This window comes from Adiantum capillus-veneris, chromosome 29, assembly GCF_014529385.1.
Source record: "Adiantum capillus-veneris isolate H3 chromosome 29, ASM1452938v2, whole genome shotgun sequence".
NCBI classification, from domain to species: domain Eukaryota; kingdom Viridiplantae; phylum Streptophyta; class Polypodiopsida; order Polypodiales; family Pteridaceae; genus Adiantum; species Adiantum capillus-veneris.
In genome coordinates, this window is record NC_140959.1 from 59,469,344 (window position 1) to 59,482,770 (window position 13,427).

General features: G+C 51.7%; 1 protein-coding gene across 1 annotated transcript in view; it reads left to right on the forward strand.

Annotated features, from left to right (window-relative positions):
* LOC147419273 (Cyclophilin-like peptidyl-prolyl cis-trans isomerase family protein) overlaps positions 1–13,427 on the forward strand; it is an 85,777-nt gene that overhangs the window by 34,061 nt on the left and 38,289 nt on the right. The window lies entirely within an intron of this gene.

Sequence of the window (13,427 nt, forward strand, 5' to 3'; positions counted from 1 at the left end):
ATAAAAGGCGATTTTCCCCTTTTCTCTTGCTGCCCTGATCTCTAGCATCAACTCTTGCATGTGTGTCACTTGTGCCAATGTAAGGTCATCTCCCAGGAAAATACCGGTTTTCTTAAGAGTTGGCCTCTTTTTTAGAAATTCTTTCCTTATTTTTGTATTCGGGAATCGGAGAATAAGTGCCCTATCCTTTACGTTCCCCTTCTCATTGTTTCCTTTCTTGTCCACTCTCCATGCACTTGTGTGAGTAGGCTCTATGATGCCCATGCGTTGTAGCAGTTCCTTCACTTCTTCATCTACATTCTCTTTGTCTTTGACTCTTGTGACCCGCACATGCAGAGCCCGAGTCTTCCTTTTTTGCTCTTCCTCAATGGTCATATTAATAATGGTAGAAGTAGGTGTGGTCTCGAGCATCTGGGCCTTCCCTTTCTTCGCATCCTCAATCCATTTCTCTGCTTCATCAACCTTTTCTTGTGTCTTAACAAGACGTTCCGCCCATGAAGATGCCGTTTTTTATTTTTGTTCATCTCCTTCCCGTAGAGTTTTCATCTGATCCTTCATGTCCTCGAGCTCCTTCAGCACCGAAGGTTGGTCGTCTCCCTTCTCCTTAGTTGCAGATTTGCAAGCTGCAAGTTCTCCTTTTAGCTCCTCGATTATTGCATCCTTTTCCCCCATGTGTTTTTCCATATGTGTTCTCCATGCTTCAAAACTTGCTACTGCCTCATCGAGTTTCTTTTGCATAACGCATTCTGTTACATTTACTTCGGCCTTGATTAGGTTTCGTAATTCCGTTTTCAAGCTCTGAATCTCCTCATTCTGTATCCCCCGGATCTCTCTCCTTAGTTCTCTTATCATGTCTCCATACATGGAGTTCCTGTAGCTCTTAGCGCTCGCGTGCATTTCCTTCCTGATGTCATCTCTCATGTAGTTTAGCTTTGATTTGAGCATCACTTGGACCTTCTCCATCACTAGTTCCGGCAACTGACGCGCCTTTTGGGGAATTTCTTGCGCGTGAAGGAGCAGCAACTGGAAGCCTTAGGCGATAGAGAGATGGGCAGCCTTAGGCGATAGGCTAACTCAATAACTCGCGATAGGCAGCCTTACGCGATGAAGCTCACGATAGACAGCCTTAGCCGATAGAGAAGAAGGTATGTGCACGGCGGTTTGCTTCAGCCTCTGCCTGTGCACGTCTCCCTGTCTCAGCCTGTTCGCGAGCGTGCCTCAGCCTTTTAGGGCTTTGTTGCTGCTGTCCGAGAGAGAGAGAGAGAGAGAGAGAGAGAGAGAGAGAGAGAGAGAGAGAGAGAGAGAGAGAGAGAGAGAGAGAGAGAGAGAGAGAGAGCTGCGCACGCACCTCTGTGCTTCTCCCTTTGCGCGTCCCCTTGCACCTGCCTCCCCCCTGCGCGCCCCCTTGCACTGATGTGCGTATCTGTACCTGCGCGCTGCTTGGCACCTCTGCTTTGCGCGCCCTCTGTGCTAGTGGACCTTCCCCGCTCAGCAGCCCGCCAGAGAGCCCTTCACCCTCGCACTCAATGCAGAGAGAGAGAGAGAGAGAGAGAGAGAGAGAGAGAGAGAGAGAGAGAGAGAGAGAGAGAGAGAGAGAGAGAGAGAGAGAGAGAGAGAGAGTCGTGAGCTTTGTGCGTGGTGTGTGCCCCTTCATGACCCCTGCGAGTCCATCAGCCCTGCGCGAAGTCTTTGCGCTTGTCTACCAGAGACCTCAGCCCTGCGCAATGAGTTACCTCTCCGCGATTCTTTGTTGCTACGTGAGGATCGGCCCTTGAACCTCTGCGCGAATGCGAACAGGAGCCCTTGTGCACTCACAGAGAGGACCTTGGTCAATCGAGCAACTTGCACGTGGGTGCCCCTGCTCGCATCACCATCCACGAGAGAGAGAGAGAGAGAGAGAGAGAGAGAGAGAGAGAGAGAGAGAGAGAGAGAGAGAGCTTGTACACCCCACGTGATAGGCCATTTTGGCATCCGCTAGGGATTATCTTGTACTCAGTAATATACAAACCTGATTTTTTCCAAAAAAGAGAGAGAGAGAGAGAGAGAGAGAGAGAGAGAGAGAGAGAGAGAGAGAGAGAGAGAGAAAAGAAAGAAAGAAAGAAAGAAAGATTTTTAACGTCTATGTCAGGCCGAAATCGGCCTATGAGACAAATCAAATGTACATGGTGTGTATGTCATCCGTCTATCGGAAAGACAAATGAAACAAAACTGATACAAAACTGAACTGAATGTAGGTAGTGGAGTATTTGAGGAGGGATGGAGCTCTATCTCTAGGGGTATATGCATGTCTATATGCTCAAGGTAGTACAATCATGAGAATGCATCAATCTATCTAGCTCCATCCTGTACAAATAGGGGGATGTAAGATGTGGTACATGGGCGGGGCTGGTGCCAAGGCTACCCGGATGAAAGCTGTCGGGTTGGCCCTCATCTGAGCTACTCGCTCCTCAGTGGCACGGCGCTCCCGGGCTCGGATCTCCTCGATCTGACAGTGGTGGAAGCTCGCGCCCCTGTAGCCTGTGACTCGTGGTCGTCGCCTAGCTCGGCTCACCTCCGCCTGTGGGAGTGTCACTCCTCTCTGAGTATCTGGTGAGGGAGGGGTGGCAATCCTCTGAAAGAAGTCTGTGAGCTGCGACTGTCTCCCCTCTGTCTGTGTAGCTGTGCGTGGCTGTAGTAGTGTGTCCCGATGGCTCTGTATCTCTAGTAAGAAACGTCCGAGCTGTCTCTGATCTCGAGAGTCCATGATCTCTCGGAGAGTGGGCTGTCCTCTGAATAAGGCCTCATACCTGCCTCTGATCTCAGTGTATGCTCTGCATCTACATACAAAGTGCTCCTCACTCTCCACCTCCTCTGTGCAGGCTCTGCAGACTCGCTCCTCCCTGGGAACACCAGTATGTCTCCCGATCTCAATCTCTAACCTGTGTGAAGCCACTCTCAGCTGACCAATCGCCACCCGTGAGCTATGTGGCATATATGTGTCCATATAGCGTGGTCTCTGTATGAACCCCCCAGACAATATGGTGAGAAGCTGGTCTCTGTAATCTGACATCCTCGTCCCCAAGCCAGGTGACTCCCAGACTCTCCTAGTGTATAGCTGCCACAGATCCTGTCTCAATACCAAGTTTCTCTCACTGCGAGAGAGGTGAACAAATGGTGAGTGGGGGTCGTACTGGAATGGTGGTAGGCTCTCCATGTCAAGACCGTGTCCCTCAAACCATGCTCTGACCTGTGAGTACCAAGCTTTCTCATGCCCACTCTCTGATAGCTGTATAGCTGCCTCAAATGCTCTACGAGTAAGTCTGTCAGGAGGTAGCTCTCTCATCCTCTGGATGAAGCAGACTGTCTGGAATAATGCCTCTACAACCATAGGTGGTGTGGCGAGCTCGGCTCTAATAATGTCATGTGGCACTGTCTTCTTGCTGCGGAGCAAGCGTGAGATCATACATACCTGTGGCCTCTCAAGCTGTGTCCACTGGTCAGCTGTCAATCCTGGTGCCCATACTGCCGCCGAGTACATCAGGGCCGGGGTGACTAAGGTGTCGAAAAGCCACCCCTTCGTGCGGGGCTCCTGAAAGTGTGCCTGGTGGCATCTCCGCTCTAGCATGGTCAGAGCTGCATATCCTCGGGTGAGCCTGTCAGCAGCAGCCTGCCTCATAGTGAAGGGTCCTGGTAGGCTGGTGAATGTGATGCCAAGGTAGACATAGGAGGTGACTACATCAACGTGTCCTCCTGCTGCTGTGAAGGTGGCAGCGCTCCTCACTGCACTGGATGTGTGAAAGATCATGACCTTGGTTTTGCCAAGGTTCACAGTCAACCCCTTGTGTGTGCTGAATTCGTCCAAGGCCTCAAGATGGCGTTGCAAGCCCTCGGGTGACTCTGAAATCAACACAATATCATCAGCATATAACATGATGTGGACCGGAGTACCTGCCAAGTCGCTCCCCTCTCCCCCTGCTCGTAGTATGTAGTCAGAGATCTCGTCGATGTAGAGCCCAAAGAGTGTCGGGGAGAGTGGGCATCCTTGGTTAACACCAATGGTGCTAGCAATGGTCTCTGAAAAGCCGCCTGGGCAACGAACTTGACCCGTCACCCTCTCGTAGAGAGTATATATGGCCCAAATCATCTCTGTCGGTACCCCAATGCCGTGAAGGCGTTGGAAGAGTCTCTCGCGTGGGACCGTGTCAAAGGCCTTGCGGAAATCCACAAAGCAGCAGTAAAGCCTCTTCTTCCGCGCCTTTGCCCCATCAATGAGGCAGCGCAGAACGAAGATGTGGTCAGTGGTGAAGAAAGCTCGTCTGAAACCTGCCTGGCCTGGAGCTCGTAAACCCTCGGTCTCTGCGTAGCAGCTGAGCTGTGCCTCAAGTACTGCTCCATATAGCTTGGCCATCGTGTGGCCAATCATGATAGTCCTGTAGTTCCCTGGGTCCAGGGTGTCGCCAGATTTGTGGATAGGCACTATGGTGTGCTGTGTCCACTCCTCTGGGAAGCCCTCCCCTATAGCCCGGTTGAAGACATGTGCAATCAACGGGGCTATAGTGGAGGCCGCATAAATGATGTGCTCACTCTGTAATCCAGTGTGGTGAGCTGATCGTCTGTGCTGCATGCGGCGTATGGCCCTCTCTACCATCTCTGCTGTAAAGAAGGAGGAGCACGTGGGGCGTGGCTCGTGTGGCTGTGGGATAGGAGGCTGCCCTGGCACCTCATAAAGGCGCTCTGCATAATCATGCCATATCTGTGGATCCTCAATAGCTGTGGTCGGACGTGGCTCGCGAAGGGTGCACCATGCCGTCGCGCTATCTATGCTCATGAATAGGCGGTATAGCTCAAGCTCCTGTGCCTCTTCGAATGCTCGCCGCTTTTGGCGTGTCAGCGTCTTCATATCTCGTCTGGCCTCTCTCTCTGTGATCTCTCCTAAGGCTTGCCGTGCACGGAGGCGTCGGTATAACTCTCTGCACTCATCATCATACCAGCGGTTCTGAGGCATAGTCCCGGGGGGGGGGGGAGTGCGTCCTATGTGTGTGGTGTGTGGAAAAGAGCTAATAGCTGAAGTGTGGAGAACGGAAGAGATATGTGATGTGAGAACTGAGAGTGGTGTGGATGGGTGGAGGAGGCATAGGCCATGCTCGACCTCGGCCGAGTAAAGAGGGGCTAGCTCATGTGTGAAATGGATGGTGGTGTGTGGACTGTGTGCTGTGGGGCTGTGTGGGATGGTATCTCCGGTGATGGAGAAAGAGAGGTATGTGTGGTCGGCTCCGATGGGTATGGGTGGAATGGTGAAGGATGTGATAAGGTGTGTAGCCTCCCTGGGTCCCAGAATATAGTCGACTATACTCCCCCCTCCCTCTGCAACTCCATGTGGCATACAAGTCAGGCCCCCTGAGGTGGGCCACTGGGCTATAAATAACGAGACGGTGCAGGGAGCCAAGTCGAAGTAGGTGTCGTCCGTAGGCTGTGACTGGAGCTCTGTCTGCTGTATCTCTCATAGTAGCCTCCTCATCTAGAGTGTGTAGTCCCTCTGGGTCCTCGTGGTCATATGCCTCACACTGCTCACTGCGCGTACGAGCATTGAAGTCTCCCATAAGGAAGACTTCACCCAGTGTGGAGTACTCCATAATCTCCTCCGTGAGGCATGCGTACGGTGACTCCTGCTCAATAGGGGCGAATCTGGAGCCTGTGGGGGCAAAGTAGCAAAGGGCAATGTAGACGATCCTGTCTCGTGAGAGCTCGAGGCGAATCCACATGTATCGGGCCTGTGGGTCCCGGGCAACAATCTGTAGTCTGCTGTGAAGCCCCTGTCTAAAGAGTATGGCCACTCCTCCTGCACCGCGAGTGGTGTGCTGGCGCATACATCCCCGATGTTGAGACTCCCATTGGAATCCATGTATCCGTGGTAACCCTCTCTCTGGGCTCTCGTGTGTCTCTGTAAGTAGAATCATGTCTCGACCTCTCATCACCTCCTCAAGTCTCTCTGGGTGTGTCCATAGGTCTCCATTGCAATTCCAAACCGTGACATGAATCTCCTCGTGTGTCCTACAGGCCGCGAGTCCATATGCGATGGTCTTGCCATCAATGATAACCCTACCATCTCGATATACTGCCTTCTTCCCTTCTTTGCGGTCTTGGTGGACTCTAGGCATGCACGTGCGGCGGTGATCTTGTTGCATCTTTGTGAGGTCATCATCAAGATAAATCGGGGGGCATTCTAGCCCTCTCAAGATGACCCTCTTTCGGAGGAAAGAAGTGCGAGACTCCTCGGAGGCGAATTGGAGGATGAGAGCTCTCTTCTTTGGATCTTTGCCGGCTCTCCAAACTTTGGAGAAAGGGATCTCTTCTTCCTTGTATCCCACTTTCTTGCATAAGGCTTTCCCATCGCTCTCGGGTGTGGACCCTTCTTCTTCCTTGATGCCGGTCACTCGCACATTGAGACGGCGAGCTTGTCGCATCTTCTCCTCCTCGATGGTTGTGTGTACGATGAGTACCTCATCTTTTTGGGCTTCCTCTCTTGCTACCTTCTTGATATTCTTTTTGACCACTTCGACCCATCCTTCTTTGGTGGCTTCTAATTTGTCCTCAATGCTTGCGGTGAGGGCTTTGGTGATCTCCTCCTTGAGGGCTTCCTTAGCCTCCTCTTTAATCTCTCCTTCCTCGGGGGTGAGGGATGTGATGGAAGCATGTAAGGAGGTCGATTTGTGCCTTCATCTCTTCTTGCTCTTTCCTCCATCTCTCCCTCTCCTTCTCGTTCTCCCGTGCCCTTCTCTCCTTCTCCTCTTTGAGGTTTTGGATTTCCGCTCTCATGTCCTCTTTCTCTTCGTTCCATAGCTTGATGAAGGTGGCTTTCTCCTCCCTCCATATCTCTCTCTCCATCCACCATTCTTTCATGTCCTTCTCCAATTGTGCAAGCCTCTTGTTCGTGAGCATGAAGGTTGTCTTCCTTGTCGATGTCGGCGTCTTGATGATAGGGGAAGACATGGTTGTATTCGGAGCTACCCTCTCTTCATATTGTGAAGAAGAGGGGAGAAGGGGAGTACGTGTGTGTATGCGTGTATATGTGTAGTGTGTGTGTGGGTATGTATCCGTGTGTGTGTGTGTGTGTGTGTGTGAGAGAGAGAGAGAGAGAGAGAGAGAGAGAGAGAGAGAGAGAGAGAGAGAGAGAGAGAGAGAGAGAGAGAGATGGCTGTGTGATCGGGAGCGAGGAGGGGCTGCGTGAGTGGGAGGTTGGAGGGGGGCAGTTCAGCAGCAGCAGCAGGTTGGTATAACAGCGGCAGCAACAGGCGGGTACTGGGGGTGCTGTGCAGGTGGGGTGGGCGCGCTGAGCAGCTGGGGTGACACAGCAGCGCGCTGTACAGCAGTAATGTGCCTGGAGCAGGAGGAGGGCGCTGGTGCAGCAGGTCCGCGTGCTGGTGCAGCACAGCAGCAGGTCCGTGAGAGATGCAGCACAGCAGCAGGTCCGCGCGCTGGTGCAACACAGTAGCACAGAGAGAGAGAGAGAGAGAGAGAGAGAGAGAGAGAGAGAGAGAGAGAGAGAGAGAGAGAGAGAGAGGAAGAAAGAAAGATTTTTAACGTCTATGTCAGGCCGAAATCGGCCTATGAGACAAATCAAATGTACATGGTGTGTATGTCATCCGTCTATCGGAAAGACAAATGAAACAAAACTGAACTGAATGTAGGTAGTGGAGTATCTGAGGAGGGATGGAGCTCTATCTCTAGGGGTATATGCATGTCTATATGCTCAAGGTAGTACAATCATGAGAATGCATCAAGCTATCTAGCTCCATCCTGTACTAATGGGGGGATGTAACCTGTGGTACATGGGCGGGTCTGGTGCCAAGGCTACCCGGATGAAAGCTGTCGGGTCGGCCCTCATCTGAGCCACTCGCTCCTCAGTGGCACGGCGCTCCCGGGCTCGGATCTCCTCGATCTGTCGGTGGTGGGAGCTCGCGCCCCTGTAGCCTGTGACTCGTGGTCGTCGTCTAGCTCGGCTCACCTCCGCCTGTGCGAGTGTCACTCCCCTCTGAGTGTCTGTTGAGGGAGGCGCGGCAATCCTCTGAAAGAAGTCTGTGAGCTGCGACTGTCTCCCCTCTGTCTGTGTAGCTGTGTGTGGCTGTAGTAGTGTGTCCCGATGGCTCTGTATCTCTAGTAAGAAACGTCCGAGCTGTCTCTGATCTCGAGAGTCCATGATCTCTCGGAGAGTGGGCTGTCCTCTGAATAAGGCCTCATACCTGCCTCTGATCTCAGTGTATGCTCTGCATCTACATACAAAGTGCTCCTCACTCTCCACCTCCTCTTTGCAGGCTCTGCAGACTCGCTCCTCCCTGGGAACACCAGTGTGTCTCCCGATCTCAATCTCTAACCTGTGTGAAGCCACTCTCAGCTGACCAATCGCCACCCGTGAGCTATGTGGCATATATGTGTCCATGTAGCGTGGTCTCTGTATGAACCCCCCAGACAATATGGTGAGAAACTGGTCTCTGTAATCTGACATCCTCGTCCCCAAGCCAGGTGACTCCCAGACTCTCCTAGTGTATAGCTGCCACAGATCCTGTCTCAATACCAAGTTCCTCTCACTGCGAGAGAGGTGAACATATGGTGAGTGGGGGTCGTACTGGAATGGTGGTAGGCTCTCCATGTCAAGACTGTGTCCCTCAAACCATGCTCTGACCTGTGAGTACCATGCTCTCTCATGCCCACTCTCTGATAGCTGTATAGCTGCCTCAAATGCTCTACGAGTAAGTCTGTCAGGAGGTAGCTCTCTCATCCTCTGGATGAAGCAGACTGTCTGGAATAGTGCCTCTACAACCATAGGTGGTGTGGCGAGCTCGGCTCTAATAATGTCATGTGGCACTGTCTTCTTGCTGCAAAGCAAGCGTGAGATCATACATACCTGTGGCCTCTCAAGCTGTGTCCACTGGTCAGCTGTCAATCCTGGTGCCCATACTGCCGCCGAGTACATGAAGGCCGGGGTGACTAAGGTGTCGAAAAGCCACCCCTTCGTGCGGGGCTCCTGAAAGTGTGCCTGGTGGCATCTCCGCTCTAGCATGGCCAGAGATGCATATCCTCGGGTGAGCCTGTCAGCAGCAGCCTGCCTCATAGTGAAGGGTCCTGGTAGGCTGGTGAATGTGATGCCAAGGTAGACATAGGAGGTGACTACATCAACCTGTCCTCCTGCTGCTGTGAAGGTGGCAGCGCTCCTCACTGCACTGGATGTGTGAAAGATCATGACCTTGGTTTTGCCAAGGTTCACAGTCAACCCCTTGTGTGTGCTGAATTCGTCCAAGGCCTCAAGATGGCGTTGCAAGCCCTCGGGTGACTCTGAAATCAACACAATATCATCAGCATATAACATGATGTGGACCGGAGTACCTGCCAAGTCGCTCCCCTCTCCTCCTGCTCGCAGTATGTAGTCGTAGATCTCGTCGATGTAGAGCCCAAAGAGTGTCGGGGAGAGTGGGCATCCTTGCTTAACACCAATGGTGCTAGCAATGGTCTCTGAAAAACCGCCTGGGCAACGAACTCGACCCGTCACCCTCTCGTAGAGAGCATATATGGCCCAAATCATCTCTGTTGGTACCCCAATGCTGTGAAGGCGCTGGAAGAGTCTCTCGCGTGGGACTGTGTGAAAGGCCTTGCGGAAATCCACAAAGCAGCAGTAAAGCCTCTTCTTCCGCGCCTTTGCCCCATCAATGAGGCAGCGCAGAACGGAGATGTGATCAGTGGTGGAGAAAGCTCGTCTGAAACCTGCCTGGCCTGGAGCTCGTAATCCCTCGATCTCTGCGTAGCAGCTGAGCTGTGCCTCAAGTACTGCTCCATATAGCTTGGCCATCGTGTGGCCAATCATGATAGTCCTGTAGTTCCCTGGGTCCAGGGTGTCGCCAGATTTGTGGATAGGCACTATGGTGTGCTGTGTCCACTCCTCTGGGAAGCCCTCCCCTATAGCCCGGTTGAAGACATGTGCAATCAACGGGGCTATAGTGGAGGCCGCATAAATGATGTGCTCACTCTGTAATCCAGTGTGGTGAGCTGATCGTCTGTGCTGCATGCGGCGTATGGCCCTCTCTACCATCTCTGCTGTAAAGAAGGAGGAGCACGTGGGGCGTGGCTCGTGTGGCTGTGGGATAGGAGGCTGCCCTGGCACCTCATAAAGGCACTCTGCATAATCATGCCATATCTGTGGATCCTCAATAGCTGTAGTCGGACGTGGCTCGCGCAGGGTGCGCCATGCCGTCGCGCTATCCATGCTCATGAATAGGCGGTATAGCTCAAGCTCCTATGCCTCTTCGAATGCTCGCCGCTTTTGGCGTGTCAGCGTCTTCATATCTCGTCTGGCCTCTCTCTCTGTGATCTCTCCTAAGGCTCGCCGTGCACGGAGGTGTCGGTATAGCTCTCTGCACTCATCATCATACCAGCGGTTCTGAGGCATAGTCCCGGGGGGGGGAGTGCGTCCTGTGTGAGTGGTGTGTGGAAAAGAGCTAATAGCTGAAGTGTGGAGAACGGAAGAGATATGTGATGTGAGAACTGAGAGTGGTGTGGATGGGTGGAGGAGGCATAGGCCATGCTCGACCTCGGCCAAGTAAAGAGAGGCTAGCTCATGTGTGAAATGGATGGTGGTGTGTGGAGTGTGTGCTGTGGAGCTGTGTGGGATGGTATCTCTGGTGATGGAGAAAGAGAGGTATGTGTGGTCGGCTCCGATGGGTATGGGTGGAATGGTGAAGGATGTGATAAGGTGTGTAGCCTCCCTGGGTCCCAGAATATAGTCGACTGTACTCCCCCCTCCCTCTGCAACTCCATGTGGCATACAAGTCAGGCCCCCTGAGGTGGGCCACTGGACCATCCCGTTATAAATAACGAGACGGTGCTGGGAGCCAAGTCGAAGTAGGTGTCGTCCGTAGGCTGTGACTCGAGCTTTGTCTGCTGTATCTCTCATAGTAGCCTCCTCATCTAGAGTGTGTAGTGCCTCTGGGTCCTCGTGGTCATATGCCTCACACTGCTCACTGCGCGTACGAGCATTGAAGTCTCCCATAAGGAAGACTTCACCCAGTGTGGAGTACTCCATAATCTCCTCCTTGAGGCATGCGTACGGTGACTCCTGCTCAATAGGGGCGAATCTGGAGCCTGTGGGAGCAAAGTAGCAAAGGGCAATGTCGACGATCCTGTCTCGTGAGAGCTCGAGGCGAATCCACATGTAGCGGGCCTGTGGGTCGCGGGCAACAATCTGTAGTCTGCTGTGAAGCCCCTATCTAAAGAGTATGGCCACTCCTCCTGAGCCGCGAGTGGTGTGCTGGCGCATACATCCCCGATGTAGAGACTCCCTCTGGAATCCATGTATCCGTGGTAACCCTCTCTCTGGGCTCTCGTGTGTCTTTGTAAGTAGAATGATGTCTCGAGCTCTCATCACCTCCTCAAGTCTCTCTGGGTGTGTCCATAGGTCTCCATTGCAATTCCAAACCGTGACATGAATCTCCTCGTGTGTCCCACAGGCCGCGAGTCCCTATGCGATGGTCTTGCCATCAATGATAACCCTACCATCTCGATATACTGCCTTCTTCCTTTCTTTGCGGGCTTGGTGGACTCTGGGCATGCACGCGCGACGGTGATCTTGTTGCATCTTTGTGAGGTCAACATCAAGATAAATCGGGGGGCCTTCTAGCCCTCTCAAGATGACCCTCTTTCGGAGGAAAGAAGTTCGAGACTCCTCGGAGGCGAATTGGAGGATGAGAGCTCTCTTCTTTGGATCTTTGCCGGCTCTCCAAACTTTGGAGAAAGGGATCTCTTCTTCCTTGTATCCCACTTTCTTGCATAAAGCTTTCCCATCGCTCTCGGGTGTAGACCCTTCTTCTTCTTTGATGCCGGTCACTCGCACATTGAGACGGCGAGCTTGTCGCATCTTCTCCTCCTCGATGGTTGTGTGTACGATGAGTACCTCATCTTTTTGGGCTTCCTCTCTTGCTACCTTCTTGATGTTCTTTTTGACCACTTCGACCCATCCTTCTTTGGTGGCCTCTTATTTGTACTCAATGCTTGCGGTGAGGGCTTCCTTAGCCTCCTCTTTAATCTCTCCTTCCTCGGGGGTGAGGGATGTGATGGAAGCATGAAGGAGATCGATTTGTGCCTTCATCTCTTCTTGCTCTTTCCTCCATCTCTCCCTCTCCTTCTCGTTCTCCCGTTCCCTTCTCTCCTTCTCCTCTTTGAGATTTTGGATTTCCGCTCTCATGTCCTCCTTCTCTTCGTTCCATAGCTTGATGAAGGTGGCTTTCTCCTCCTCCCATATCTCTCTCTCCATCCGCCATTCTTTCATGTCCTTCTCCAATTGTGCAAGCCTCTTGTTCGTGAGCATGAAGGTTGTCTTCATTGTCGATGTCGGCGTCTTGATGATGGGGGAAGACATGGTTTTGTCTTCGTAACTACCCTCTCTTCATATTGTGAAGAAGAGGGGAGAAGGGGAAGAGAGGGAGTACGTGTGTGTATGCGTGTATGTGTGTAGTGTGTGTGTGGGTATGTATCCGTGTGTGAGAGAGAGAGAGAGAGAGAGAGAGAGAGAGAGAGAGAGAGAGAGAGAGAGATGATGAAATGAAATGTTATATTAACGTCTTCAAAAGGCCAAAATGACCTATGAGACCAATCTGTTACAAAATGGTGAATCTAATACCATGTCTGGGTACAAAAGAACTAGAACAAAGATACTACTACTAGAATCCTTCCTCATCTGCACTCTGGATGAGACGAGTTGCCTTGAGTGTTGATGTTGGGTAGTGGGTTGGGTGGTAGGTGCATTCGCCACCTCTTCTTTCGCTTTGTCCTACCCCTTGCTCATGCTTTTGCAAGTTGAAGAGCTTCATAGCCATGCTGATTATTGTGAGGGATGGCTTGAGGCTCTCTCTCTTCGGGAATTGGATGTAGAGTAAATGTGCGGTAGTGATGCTGGTTCTGCTAGAGTCGGCTTTTGGCTTGAAGATTTGGAATTGTATTGGAGTTTCTTTGGTGGAGTTTTCGACCTCTTTGTTGGAAGGTTCATGTGCCGTATTTTGCTTCAGCTCTCTACTATAGTTGTCCTTCCCTCCTTTGTCCCTAGCCTTTGATGTATCACCCAACTTTTGTAACTTTACTACCTAAATTTGACCTTTTTGTGATTATTACTCATTGCTGGACTTTTCAAAACGTACCTTCATTAAGAACCTCTATTTACAAGAGGGATATAGAATCGTTTGCTATCCACTTCAATACTTTGAATTTGGAATAAGGACATGCTTTTGTAAGACCTTGAGCCGCGCAAAGAAAGAGTGTCAAGCCTGATTAACAGTAGATGTAATGTAAAAATTGTTTAAATTCAGGCAATGTAGACATACAAATCTACATGGCAAAAGTTTGTTTAAGTTATACACGTGGCACTGAATTAAGCTTAATGTAAGCCATTTGACAGCTTAATCGAATAA